Raw genomic sequence first — 15,162 nt, forward strand, 5'->3', positions numbered from 1 at the left:
GGGACAACTATGTCCCCAAAGGTGATCTCTGCACCATCCTTAAAGGTAGAATTTATTTTCCAAATATCCCCTTTAATTGTCATTTGAATGTCTTTATCGCCTTGATCAGCACTTCTACCACCTCTTTTTAAGCTAGTGGATCCCATCTCACGTCTTTGAAAGGCTATTTGGTCATCTTTCTTTTTTTTAATTTACATAACTGTCACCCATTTGGAGACTTAAAGGGCTAAAATAGTCCCATCCGATTTATTATGAAACTCAAAATCAATAGAAGACGAACAAGCACTGAGATACACTTCCAGCGTTTAAACCATAAAAAGAAAAACGAAAAAGGGCGAACCTTAGCAACCACAATAAAATTATCATCCAAATGTGTAGATAGATACCTATCACAAATCAGACCATGTCTTTAAAAGCGGGCCTAACCATCCCTATCACACATCAGACCATGTCTTTAAAAGCAGGCCTAACCATCCCGACCAAACCAAAGCTATATATGCAAATGTGGTAGTGTTTAGCATTGAATTTACTCTGAACATGGAAGGAAAGCACTTCCATGACAGAATTACAAGATACTCATTGCTTCGGCTGGGCACAAGCGCGCTCCATACTCATTTCTTCCCGCTTTTCTTGAGCCCCGCACCTCCAAAGGCTCCCTTCTGCGATGCCTTGGCCCTCAACTCTTTGAGTGCCTGCCACACAAAAGTAAAATCACTCTCTCTCCCAAAATTCCAACAAAATGAATCTGCAAGTCCATGGACAATTACCTTTTCCTCCTCTTTTTTCTTCTGAATATTTGCTAGATCATCCTGCAATAACGAAAAAAATAAAAGAGATAAGTATACGGTCCAGTAGACATCCCAAAATAGAGGTTTTGTTAGCAAAAATCAATCTCAATCATAAACAGTTACAATACATTGTCATCAAGATAAAGACCACAACTTAGTGTCCTCTATATTGCTACTACATCCAGTTAACAACTCAACACCAAAAATGTTTAGGCAAAACCACAATGTTGATAAATGCCAAAAAAAGAAGTTGAAGAAAATAAAGGTGCGATGAAAGAAGTGCATTCAATAATCATTTTTGTTGCTCTATTAAATATTAACATCATCTTTCCAGTGCCAAATCTTAGCCTCACCCCTTGGAGTTCAGTAAGGAATATGCAAAACAAAAAGTCAACATTTATCCAAAAAAAAAGAATACGCAAAACAATTTAATTACATTTCAGTTCAATGACAGGATTTACATCAGTCTCTTTTCTTTTCTTTTTTTTTCCTTCTTTTCTTTTCTTCTATTTTTTATTTTTTGGATGCCTCTCAGGTTACACATAGAGTAATGTGAGAATGATAATAAGGAGGAGCATGCATCCAAATAAGGTGAGAATGGAGTTATAGTAATAGAGCATGATTTGGTAAGCTGGAAACATATAGAAAGCCAATGGAAATTTGCGATGCATACTGTAAAAAACAAAGGAAACACAATATTTAATGAAAGGTTAGGAAAGGTATGGTCAGGGCAGGGCAAGGGGCTAAGAAACGCGCCGTGTGCTGCTTTAGATGCGAGATCTGATTCCCTCTCCAAGCTAGGCAACAAAAACAACCGTCCGAGCCAATATGCACTTTCGACATGGCAGGTCAAAAAGCCTTTCCGTCCCATCCCGGCTAGGCTTACAATGCTTTCTTCTTTTTTTTCCTTATTGATTTGCTTAATATATAGACCTTAAAATGCTGATAAAATCAAAGGAGGCAGAAAAAAATGCATGAAAACTTGAGGAAAAAAATGCATGAAAACTAGGCAAAAAAATGCATGAAAACTAGAGGAAACAAAGCGAAAATAAACATAAAAAATGTGCAATAGTTTGACGGAAAAAGTTCATATAAGGTTGAGGCCCTAAACACTGAAATTAAGGTGCACCTCAAAAATTCACTAGAAGAGGTTGTTTCGATGTCAAAAAACTCTCAAATCAATCATCTCGACCTCGAGATGTATAGTCGTGCGATTTCAAGTCTAGGAAATAGCGCATATTGTAATGCATTATCTGCGTCATCAATTTTCAATATTTTCAAGTGTTTATAGATTTGCTCAATTTATACTATTTTTTAACCTCTAAATTTTATAAATAAATTTTCAGGCTATAACAAAGAGTTTTGCTACTGAAAAATCATCTTTCGACACCATCTAAAGGAACGCCTTACTTTTGATTGTTTAGGGCCTCAACCCCATACAAACCACACCCTAGTTTGAATCCCTTCCCTTAAAAGTTGAAGCAGGATGCACGAGTTTCTAAAATGTGTTTAGCCCAGGGCAAACTTGTCACAGTTTTTCAATTTTCCCTATTAACATTCAGCAAACATGCCAGCAAACATGCCGACTACGAATGGACAAAGAACCATGTAATTTCTTGGATGAAAAGGGAACAGAACTGGACTCATAAACAGGAAGGCATTTCCATTTCCATTTCCATGAAAGCAGGAAAGACTTCTAGCATGCACAGGATATTACAATATGAAAATGAGGCGTCAATTCCAAAGAAATCATATATGAAAAATAAAATTGCTTTATGTCCATGTTTTTCTCGTGTGATCTCGTTGATACAATTGACCAGCTTTTATTGAACCCTTCGCACTCTAGAAATGAATAAGAACATATTTAGGAGACGGAAGATGCTAGAGATTTTAAAAGAGTCACAAATTAGCACCCATTCAGAATCTATGATTACTCCGTGACTTATTGTCATCAAAACAAGACAATTCTAACATATGTAGTGCTCAACACTTCAGATGGCATTGTCAACCTCCCTTTCTCCTTAAATACTTCTCACTATCTAGTCATCAATTCCCACTCCTGCTTACCAACTGCCGGATAGTTGTAACAAACAAGAACCAATATTTAGCACATTACATCTAGATCAATTTTCATACTTGTAATCCCAAGTCTAATTATTTTGGATTCACACTCCATTGATCAGGATTATCCTGAAGACCCCAAATCATTGGGGTAAGGCTTGGATGATGATGATGATCAGGATTATCCCATATGTGTTCATTTAGGGATCACTATTTTTGGCATCGAAGGTTGAAACACTAGCTAAAAAGAAACACTCTTTCAGTCAATGAATCAATATATAGGCACAATAGCCGAGTGACAGCAAAAAACAGCACAAGCAGAGAAGCCAATGAGCACTCCATTAGAGCACAAATTTGAAGACCTAAACATATCCATACCAAATCACCATGGAAGCATCAAAAGAAATGCTCAAGTATGGAATCTAAATAAATGCAAGTGTGCAAGTGGAACACAACGAAGTAAATAGATTCATCGAGAGGTAAACTTCTTCCTTTTGACCCAATAAAACAGGGCAGACGTATCATATTATCAAGCATAGACATCAATAAGCATTGTCCTAATCTTGCAAAAGGTAGAGAAAGTTTTCTTTCCAATATGCAAAGCAAGTCGAAACCATTGTGGAACAGAAGGACCAGTTTTTGTACTATTATTGGATATACTGAATTATGGTAATATTGGAGGAGACACGATCAAGAGGTGGGTGTAGGAAATTAGGCACGCTTTATAATACAAACTTTATACCAAAATATGATGGCCAACTCCAATGTGCCGCAATTTACCTTTCAATTTCGTAAAGCAAAAGAAATCAAACAACTGGAGGTGCTCAAAGGGTGACTCTCAGTGAGCCCATGGATCCTGTTATGGATATGAATCCTTATTGGAATGTGCATCACTCATCATATGTGCAAACAGGACTGGGAGAGAGATGAACATCTCAGGTTTTCCCACCAATCTTCAGCAAAGTATTGCTTTGGGGGAGGGAATACTACCCAACCCACTAGGAGATTCCTGCAAACTGGGATTTCAATATTTGTTGGCTAAGAAAACTACAATTGATGAGGTAGCTACAAGGACTTGGCTCATATGGGCTTTTGGAATAGGCTAGTCGCCTAAGGTGTCCAGGATTTTATTAACTACTGAAAAAACACAAAAAAAAAAATGAAACATGCAGGTCACATGACTGTTTCTGCACATCTGAAAATTCACAAATAAGCCTGAGCCTATAGATTAATCAATTGGAGAACAAAGAATGATAAAAGATGTGCCTATCTCTAAAGTATCTCCTCCAATTTGCTGGATTTTGAGGCACAGTGTATTGAAGACCTACTGAATAGCTGCCAGAAACCGCTGATCATTTAGCGTCTCCTAACATGTCTAGTGGGGATCAATCAGCCTGAAAATTCAAAGGTGCACTTTCCCTGCTAGGTCACAACTGTTAAAATGTTATAAATCTTCACTAATATAAGAGCCAACAGAAAGCATGGTTTCCATCTTTTATAACTGTTTCGACCTATTCTTTAGACATAAGGCAGACCCAAAATTTTCTCTTATACACAAGGCATGTCTTGATGTAACAGAAGTGAACAAGTAAAGAACTGGAACGTGGTAACTTACTTCAATCAGCATACATACGGACTGGAGGAAATAGATCTATTTATCTAGAACAAATTATATTGGTTGAATACGCCCTTGTCGATATGAATGTTGGGAAAACAAATATAAATAAATAAATATAAAACGAAATAAAACATTGTGTTGAAGTCGCATTAGATGGATAACAGTTAGAATGCCACTGGCAGAATACATCATAAAAGAGGGAAAAAATCCCGATGCACTATTGGCATGTCTAGTAGAATAAGGAAGATGAACCTATTCAAAGAATGTTTCAATGAAATCCGCCCGATCTTTCAGTCATATCCTATAATTCCATAAGTCCAGTAATATCATGTATTGACTGGATTCTTTCCCACCCATCATGATGAATTTTAATTTAAAATCTACGACTTCCAGATACAGGTCAAGATACAAACAAGAATAAGACAAATGAGGACACGACTTGGTATTTCTCAAAACACAGGATATGGATACTGATACAAGTATCCCACATGACACATATATAGGTATAGATTACATATTGTATAACATAGAGATACAATGCTACATATGTATATATCATAGTGCATAACATTATAATTTATGCAAATTATATTTTTGTAACAGTGTCCAATATCAGTATCAGAGTCGATAAACTACAACACAGGCACATTGAGCATACAAGCATATGTACATCATATTGTTCACTCGGCTCTCGTGCGTTATTGTGTTCTTTGTGCATATCAACTGCAAACCACATAAAAAGGCGAAGAACCACAGGGAAGCAAAAGTAAGGGACCAACTTTTTCGATAATGAAATGTGCAATGCGCACTTACAATAAGGGTTCATGAATTCCTTCAAACGATTTAAACGATCCTCTTAGATCGCCCATTCTATATGAATATGGGGGATGCGCACCCACTAGATCGATTGGCTGGGTAGATCCAATTAGAGGATTCAACATGATTTGTCGCAGGGAATTTAGCCCCGCCTTGCTCGCATTAAGCAAGAAGGAAAGCGTGCACAAGACCTTAGATGATCCGAGTAGACCAAGGCAATCCAATCTGAGTTGACTTTTAAGGATTCAACGCTTTTAACTTCTTCAATCCTCCCTTCTTGGAGTTGGGGGTTTCCTATGGATGTTTAGGTAATTCTATTGTACTAGATTTTTAGAGGTTTTTTTTTTGAATTTTTGCATTTTCTACTTCCTAGGGGTATTTTGGGGATTTTGAATTTTTGGGAGGGGAAATTTGGGTATTGGTGGAGTTCTCTCACTCTAGGCTTGAGGGTAGGGTGTTTCTCTTTCTAAAGTGGAATAGTTGATTTAATTCAATTTCCTAACCCTTAACAAATGGGGTTAGAGGGCTTTTACAGAACTTCCATGAAACAAGGGTGGAAAATTAAAGTTGGGTCTTGCAGGTCGGTGAAAAAATGAAAGTTGACTCAGGCTAGAGGGGAAATCAACCATTTGGAGGGTCAAAACTTGAAAATTTTCACCAATCTACTGTTGAAAGGAGCCACTCCCATGCCACCATCCATTCTATACCAATTTGGTGCATTTTGGGACCATTCCCGCTAGAATTTTCTCTTGAATTTTGTGGAGAATGTTGCCATGATCATTTTGTAACAAATTTAGATCAAAAACTCCAAGAATTGGAGCAATAATCATTTTATGGATTTGGCAACAAGTTTTCAAAGAGCACTCATTCTTATCTTGAATTCTCGTAAATTTGTCCGTTATTGACTGTTGTTCAATGATCAACCGCCAAAATTTTGTACAGAATCATCTTTGGCACATTTGTGGAGTGATTTGAATCAAAAGCTAACAAAATTGATGAAGTTATGATCAATTCATTGGACCCTTTTTCAATTTTCATCTGCCATTGGTTTTCAAGCATGATCAGACCCTCGAATTGGCTTGAAAACCTCTGCCATTTTATATTGATGCAGAGGGGATCGAATGAAATGTCCCTACAAATTTTGAGCTCGAAACTCCCTACAGATTATGTAGATTCGAAAAGTGGATCGAGGTGATGGGTACTGCTACACCTAGTTACAGTCTTGATCATCTACCTTTTCCTTTGATTCGACCATGATCTATGCTGGGGACCCCATCAATAAGTATATGAACGGAAAACTAGTAGAGAAGGAAGCAACATGTCCAATTTGAAGTCATTTGGCCATTGGAATCATAAATTATGGCCTTTTCTTTGGGATGAAAAACACTTGGTGGTTGCAAGAAATTTGCCCTCCATTGCTAGACCACACCCGCACTGTGTACTCGTAGGAATCAGATGATTGGTTCTTTATCGATTGTTGCGTCAGAAATGGTACTTCCGACATCGGATCGACCCCTCTAGGCCTCTCTGCGCATTGTGCCTTCTTCTATGAGAGTTCTGACACATTTGGCAACGGATTTCATGGAGCTCCTTTGTAAATTTTGGCGGTCATTTGGAGGTGAAACCCACTCCGTACCCCTGAGTAAGAGGTCCAAAATGCCATATTCGAGTCATACGATGTTCGATAGAGCTGAAATTTGGGATTTAGGCCTTTTGTTACTGTGCTTTTCCATCAAAGAGGCTTCAGACCATTTAGGATTCTTTTTGTAAATCGAAGGCCAATTTGGGCACCAACTCCGTACTTTGAACTTCATTGAGCCGGATCTTGCCCATCCATCATCGGATCAGCCTAATTGTTTGGGAGTAGCCTCAAGGTAACATTGATTAAAGATCAGATGGTTGGATTACAATTTTGAGAAGGTTTGACCAAAATTTGACCATGTTCACTTTCGTTTTTTCCACCCACCTACAGGGCCTAACTTTAATTTTCCACCATTGTATTTCCCCAAAAAAAAAAAAAAAAAAAATTCCACCCTTGTTTTACTTGAGTTTTATAAAATCCCTCTAACCCCCATAGGTTTAGAAAATTGAATTAGTTATCCTCCTTAGAACACTTTAGCCTAGAGTAAGAGAACTTCACCGATACCCAAATGACTAATCACACCCCCCCCCCCCCCCCCCCCCAAAAAAAAAAAATTTCCAAAATACCCCTAAGAAGTAGAAAATATCTAAAAAACCCCTAAAACCCTGAGACACCAGAATTAACTAGACTACCCCTAGGAAACCCCGAAAACCCCAAACACCAAGAAGGGAGAATAAAGCAGTAAAAAGGATTGAAACCTCAGTAGTCATCTCAGATTAGATCGCCCTATTCTACTCGGATCATCTGCGGTCCTACATCATGACACCCGTTCCTTCTAGCTTATAGCAAACAAGGCGAGGCTAAATTCTCTGAGAGAAACGATATTCAATCCTTCAATCGGATCTGCCAGTCGACCAATACAAAGTGGGTGCCAATCCCCAGGTATCATATAAAACAGGTGGTAAGAAGGTCGGCTAAACAATCTAGTGGATTGCAATTGATGGGCCAATGTTTCGACTTATTTCTTCATTTCTTTTATTGAAGGCCGAAAAAAGACCCTTCAAAAGGTGGAACTTTGGGGTTTCACTTCCTCCGGACCGTAGTCCAGTATTGTGCTCCACAACCACAACAATTTAATTTTGCATCAAAACACCCCAAACACAAGTTTTAAATCTTAGTGCCTATTTGGATATACTTGTTATCACTGATAATTCACTATTTTGATAAAAATAATCTTAATAATGTATTATATGTTGTTTGGTAATGTCCCTTATAAAATTAGTTGAGACAAACCTATCATTGGTTTTCTAGCTCACTAGAAAACCTACTTTTACTTTATTATCATGTGTAATCTTTACGATTTTTGTTGGCCCTTTTGTTTCGACAGTGACCAAGGAGCTTTCCAAATGCAAACCAAAACCTCACATTTCTCTCTCTAAACCCTAGGATGGTGCTTCCCGAATACCAGAGCCATGTATTTCTCTCTAAATAGAAGTTTCAAAAATAGATCTTTTCTCTATAAAGGATTCGAGCCGCTCTCCATCTCTAAACCAAATATGCACTCTGCCTCAAATGGTTACTATATGGATGTAATTTATCTCGCAACCACAGAGATAATTATTTGGATCTACAGAGGATATTGTGCAACTTCGCTACCCCTAATTCTCTCACAACCAGAGAGACAACAATTAGGGGGAGGGGGGGAGAGCGAGAGAGAGAGAGAGCTGTTGAGGTCTGAGTTTCCTCTCTACAACTCCAATCTCTTCACTACTCCAGCCTTGCATATCACCACTAACACCCCACTCTCTCAACATTCCTCTCTCCCCACTCCCCTCTCTTGGGCCATGTCCCCGATGAACAAGTATTCCACTTCTAAATATCCCAATTTATAGTTCAATAACTCTTCCTTCTGTGAACTATTTTTTGCCATATCCTCTCAGCTCCTTTCCACCTGTAAATGTATCTAGTATCACATCACCAGCAACTATACTGGCCCCATTAAAACCTAGACCTATGTTCCCTTATCCAGTTACTAGTTACCTGCTCTTTCACCCTCATAACCAACTCCACAATTTCTCTCTTCATTAATTCCGGCAAGACCCCAGCCACTATTTGCCACTAACTAGGCATTAATATCCATAGATCTGATTAATGCCAACCAACTCCATAGTTTCTCTCTTCATTAATTCCAGTAAGACTTCAACCACCATTGCCACTATATAGATATTACTATCCATAGATCTGATTAATGCTTTGGTTTCATTCTTCCTCCCTCCCTTGCGCACATGCCCACCCACACACACACACACACATCAAATCCCCAAATTCAATGCATTTACGAGAGACACACACACATCAAATCCCCTAATTTAATGCATTTAGGAGAGGATTTTGCTACCATCACTCATACACACACACGTATTTAAATCCCCAAATTTAATGCATTAAAGAGACAATTTTGCTACCAACCACCATCACACCCACGTACGCACGCGCACGCGTGCGCGCGCACACACATCAAATCGCCAAATTTAATGCATTTAGGCAAGGATTTTGCTACCAACCGCCATAACATTCAACCTTCTGGCCCATACCTCAGTTGTTTCTCTCTATTTCTTTCTAAAAGAATCAAGGCCCCAAATTTTATGGCATTTTGGACATAAATACAACCCCCTAAATTGTGACTAATTTTGGAGCAAAATGAGAGAAAAAATGGCTCTTGCCACAGAAAAAAGGCTGTTTCCATTGTTTGCTATATTCACAAGAGAGAAAAGATAAAACAATGTATCCAAACAAACACCACATAACAACACTTTTATGTACCAATACAATAAATATATTATTTTTAAATAGGTAATATATTTAGAGAGAGAGAGAGAGAGAGAGAATGACCAGCTAGGCAAGTCATTTCCCAACTATTTGAGATCGGCTACACGAGTCTTGGTCTGCCATTCTGCTATATCAAGGGTCATACCCTCAGTGAGGCTATAAGTCCCCATATCTTTTCTCACTACTTCCAACCATGTACTATTGGTCATACCTTTTGCCCCCTTTTAGCCTTCCACTTGAACCAACTCGCAACACCTAACAAGTGTTGTACTGGGTTTGAGCTGCAAATGGCGCTCTGTCTACTTTCTCTCATTTTATCTCCTATTGGAACTACACCTAAAGTTCTCACGAATGTGTTCATTTCAAATTCTATCCTTCTTGTCTTGGCACTCATCCATCTCAACATCCTCATCTCTGCTACACTCATCCTATGGGTATATTATTTCTTGACCACCCAACATTCTCTAATGGATGTAGCCTGAAAAGGTATACCACGTAAATCTTGGTCTCAATTGTTTATTTTCTTGTTACATGTTATTTTTCCCACTCATACACACGCACTAATCTGCTTTAATATTAGGCCCACCCATTCGAGCCCTCTTGCAAAATTGTGAATGTGCACAGTGGAGCCTAGATTTATGGGACAAAATACATCATATTTGTGCGTGTATGAGTGAAAAACAATTGAGACCAAGATTTACGTTGTTTACCTTTTCAAGCTACATCTACAGGAGAAAGAGATCAATAATCCACTATTAAAATAATGGTGTGCATTATCTTCCAAGAGGCAAGCTCTCTTGGGCTCTCTAACTTCTTCTAGAGGATTTTCTCTCTAGATTTTCTTTCATTGAAGTTCTCATCTCTTTCAATGGCTTTCTTTCTCTCTTAGGTTATTCTCTCTTTAAAAGGCTTATTTTCTTTCTTGAGGATTTTTCTCTTTGGAATCTCAGTCTCTCTTCCTTTTCTCCAAAGAAGAAGAACACACCACTCCGTTTCTTCTTCTTTTTTTCTTCTCATCAAAATCTTAGCCCATATGTGGACCCATTTATATGACTTCAATGAGGATTTTTGTTTTTTAACAACCACGCAACCTCTCACATGAGGTTTTGGATGACTTTCCTAGAAAGTCACTTCCTCTCTCTCGCTCTAAAAGAGAAGAGGAATCTGAACAAATTTTTAGCTTCACATGAGGCTTCCTATTTACAAACCTTCAGTGACTTGTCGATTTAACTTCCAATATTACTCCCTCAACAATGGGCAAAAGGACAGGGAGGTCCAACCACATGGGACGGACTATCCTACCAACATCCACAAAATCCAAATTAAAACAGTCTGATGACCAAGATTTCTGACATTTCAAATAAATAAAACTGTAAATAGCATTTCACCAACTTCAAACCTCCAAATTTTTCAACAAGAAACCTGTCAAAATGCTCTAATTCTGATATCTCCAATGAAATCTAGATCAGAAAATAACTGAACAAGGTTTTTCATCTTTCTACCCTTATGGTCAATGGGAACTCAATAAGAAAGGGTTTGCTTAAAGAGAAAGTCATTTCCCCTCTTGTTTCAAATGGTTCTAATCTGCATCTGAAAAAAGAATTCAGAGGCAAGGAAAAGAGAGAAAACAGCGAGAAAACTCGCTTTGCATTTCCAAGTGGTGCTTCTCAATACAAATACAGAAGCTAAAAGAAACCCAAAAGCATAGCTGCAAAAATCTCAATCTCCTCCATATATTCTCAATTTACGCTATTATATAGCTATAACACAGATCTCTTGCCTTCTTCACCTCAAATTTGTGGAAGCATATAGCAAAAATTCCATAATTTTTGCAGCATTCGCAAATGCTTGCAGTAGTGGCAATCAATACTCAATTGCATCGCATTTATCCTCGAGAATTATCGAGAAAATCATTTCATATTGTGGGTCTTGATTCACAGGGAAATTTGAGAACTTCAAAGATTGATTAATGAAAAAGTTAGCGAGTTGGGGTTTAGAAAAGCTAAGGCATCTTATAGTGACCTGAAATTCATTATTTGGCAGCCTGAAAATTATTTAGTGGACGCAAAATTGAGTGATTTCTCTGTGACCTTTTAAAAAAAATAAAAAAAAATGTTGGGATCTCTCTAAAGGTAGAGAGGATGGGGAAGATTAGCTACAATGGGATGAAAGAGCAAGAAGAGAAAAGTCCATCGTAAGACATTCCAGGGACCGTGGAGAGAAGGGGGGGGGAGAGAGAGAGAGAGAGAGAGAGAGAGGGGGGGTGTTAGAGCAAGGAAAGTGATAGAAAAAGCATAGAGAAAATATAGGAGAAGAGGAATAAAAGGTTAGGCCTTAGGACCGCTAACTTAACATTGCCACAACGGCATTGTTTTGAGAAAAAGATGGGAAAGGGGTGGATTGTTTTGAAGGGAGTACATTAAGCTTTTAGGGAAATTTGATGCTGCCTGAAATGAGAAAAGAAAAAAATTGACGTTTTATGTAAAATACTGATTTTTAGGGGAGGGAACGATATACGATAATTCCACTGATAAATAAGAGGTTAGACGGCAAGACAAAGGGCCGTCACTTGGTGTGACGGTAAAAGGCTCAGGTAGCCACTGCAATAGCGCAGGTTCGAGTTTTGAGAGCGGCCACATTGTGAACAAGCCAAAGGTTAAGATCGTTTCCAGCCCACCCCTCCCAAGACCCTACTTACGCGGGACCAACACCAAGTTACGGCCCTTAGGACAGAGCAAGACACTCCACCTACAAGACCAAAGAAAGGCATGCCTCAGCCATAGCCCCACGTGAAGCCCTCTCTTCCACTTCCTCTGAAGTCTCTTCTCTCTCTCTCTCTCTCTCTCTCTCTCTCTCTCTCTCTCTCTCTCCTCCCCACTCAGTGAGTAATATGTCACTCGAACCTTTTCCTTCATAGCTCAAGGATTTGTGAAATGTGAACGTGTTGTTTCTCAACTCTTGTTATTGAAGCAAATCAAAATAGCACAAATGTTCCCTCCCCAAGATTTTTAAAAAGACAATCTGCCAATGAACATTTGTAACTACTTTTTGGTTGTCTATTTGATTGGTTTCCAAAGCATCAGGACTCGCATCATGAGTCTTCACATATAATAAGAAATAAATCAAATCACCTTCATCCAAATTCCAGATGGTGAACACCTGATCAGTTACAGACTTAGCCCGAGGTAAATCACCCTATTTGAAAGAGGTATAAAATAGGAAGTCCACATATTTAAAGTTTGGACATCACAGTATCGCACCGGCAGTCCACTTAACTACATTAACTCCAAATCTTAAAAACAAGACTAGAAAAGAGCATCTTTTAAAAAATTTCATGACAATTTATACAGCCAATTTTCTATAGAAATCTCTTTCTATCTATATATCCATCTAAATTAAACATCTAAATCCTAGATGCTTCAATTAAGTGTGTTCAGTGCCTTCTCCAATTAATCTCCTCATACGCAAGAACATGCTAGTTGAGTTGAACTTCAACTTAAGTTAACCTACACTATGTTGGGCTTCTAGGAAAGAACTCTTCATTTCAAATAAGATTATTTAGAACTTCAGCTTAAGGACCCTTAGAAAAATCACAAGGCCATAACCAACTTCAACAAATACATGAAATGGGTACCTTTTGCATTTAAAATCTAACCATATCTAGGGCATGTCTCCTAGAAAGAGGACGAAACAATGAAGTAAACTACAGCTAACAAGTGAATGGAAGTGGGATCTGGTTTAAAAGGAATTAATGGACCAAGAAGAGGACGATGGCCCTATAAAGGAGCTGAATATACCTATAAAGGACAAATAACTAAAAAGAGATTTAATGAGTTAGATTGAAAGACTTGTAACCAAACACTGGCTAAGGGAACAGTCGCCACAACACCTTGTTCCTAGAAAGGTCAAATCTAGATCGTCTCTTCAACTTTATCCTTTCCATTGTTTTCTTAATTAATATTTAAATTCATCATGTAAAACTGTCAAAGAGCGCACTTACGATATCTTGGGTCGATAATCTAGGAAAATTGAGAGATTGAGGAAGATGTTGCATATAGAATTAAAGCTAGGTGGCCAAAGTGGAGATGTGCAACCGGATTTTTATGTGATCGTCGTGCTGAAGCGCAAGTTCTATACAACAACTATCATACCAACTTTATTTTATAGGGCGGAATGTTAGACGGTCAAAAAAACAACATAGTTATAGAATTAGTGTAGCTAAAATGAGGATGTTGAAATCGATGAGAAACAAGACAAGAAGGGATAGAATTTGAAATGAATACATTCAGGAGAATTTAGGTAAAGCACCAATAAGCGATAAAATGAGAGAAAGCAAACTTAGGTGGACTGGCCATGTATGGCACAAACCCATTACAGCACCCGCAAGGACGTACATATTAGTTCAAGTGGAAAACTCACGTACGAGTTAGTTCAAGTGGAAAACTCAAAAAAACAAAGGGTAAGCCCAATAGAACATGATTGGATATAGTGAAAAAAATTATAGGGACTTATGGCTTCACTAAGAGGGGTCTTTAATAGAGCAAAATGGTGGACCAAGATTCATACAGCCGATCCCAATGTAGGACATATTTGAGGAAATGATATACAAACACAAAAACAAGACAGACACGCTAAAAGATGTCTCCACAATTTTCCCCCACACAAGAAATCAACCTCACCTACATAAGGAAACAAAGAAAGAAAATTATGAAAATAATCCAAAACACAGAACCCTACTTCAAGAACCAATTTTGTAAACCAAACAATAGAAAATAAAATTTTCCAAACCATCATACAAACTCGCAAATCAAATTCAAGAAATAGTTTCTATTAGAAAGAACAACTCTATGCAACCAATTGAAAGTTAAACTGAAAAGAGAAGCAAACTGCAGCAAAAGAGCATCTGATCCCATTCCAAGCACGTCATCGTACTGCCTTTGTGCTTTTTCAGTTCCTCAACTCCAAAGCATAAGGAGATCAGGCCATCACGAAAACAAAATTAATAGATCCATGCTTTTAAATCACAATCCAGCAACTTTCCCAAGACGAGTAAAGAAAACAATATCAAACTAGAGAGAGATAGAGAGCACCTCATCATAGTCTTTCTTTTCAGCCTTTGGTTGCTTCAATGGCTTGGCCTTTCCACCTGCAAATCCACAAAAACCCAAACATAATCAAAAGCCCTAGATGAGGAAAATTTCATAGAAAATAGAAGTAGATTCAGAGAAGGCTAAAGACAAGAAGGACTCACCTTGCTTAGAAGACATGATGTGCAGAGATATCGGGGTTGATGAGGCGGGCAATGAAGAGAAGCTTCAAATCCCAAGTCGCCCCAGCTCTCTACAAAGACCTTGACGGGACAAGGTGCACGGGGTATATATAGGTAGGCAAAGAATACGAGAAGCTCCGAGACCACAAAATCAAAGAGAGGGGTACTCCTTGGAAACTGGAAACTATGAGCGCGTCTA

The 15,162-nt window shown here is 38.3% G+C and overlaps 1 long non-coding RNA gene across 1 annotated transcript; it reads right to left on the reverse strand.

Moving 5' to 3' along the window:
• Window positions 1-795: 795 nt before the first annotated feature.
• On the reverse strand, window positions 796-14,830 carry LOC148779148 (uncharacterized). Its single transcript, XR_016047219.1, has 2 exons — window positions 14,582-14,830; window positions 796-14,373 (listed from the first exon to the last, which is right to left on the reverse strand). It is a non-coding gene; the product is annotated as an uncharacterized LOC148779148 (long non-coding RNA).
• Between the last annotated feature and the right edge of the window lie 332 nt (window positions 14,831-15,162).

Source organism: Amborella trichopoda, chromosome 13 (assembly GCF_054954075.1).
Source record: "Amborella trichopoda isolate Santa Cruz 75 chromosome 13, AtrichopodaSantaCruz75HAP2 v2.0, whole genome shotgun sequence".
Lineage (NCBI taxonomy): Eukaryota > Viridiplantae > Streptophyta > Magnoliopsida > Amborellales > Amborellaceae > Amborella > Amborella trichopoda.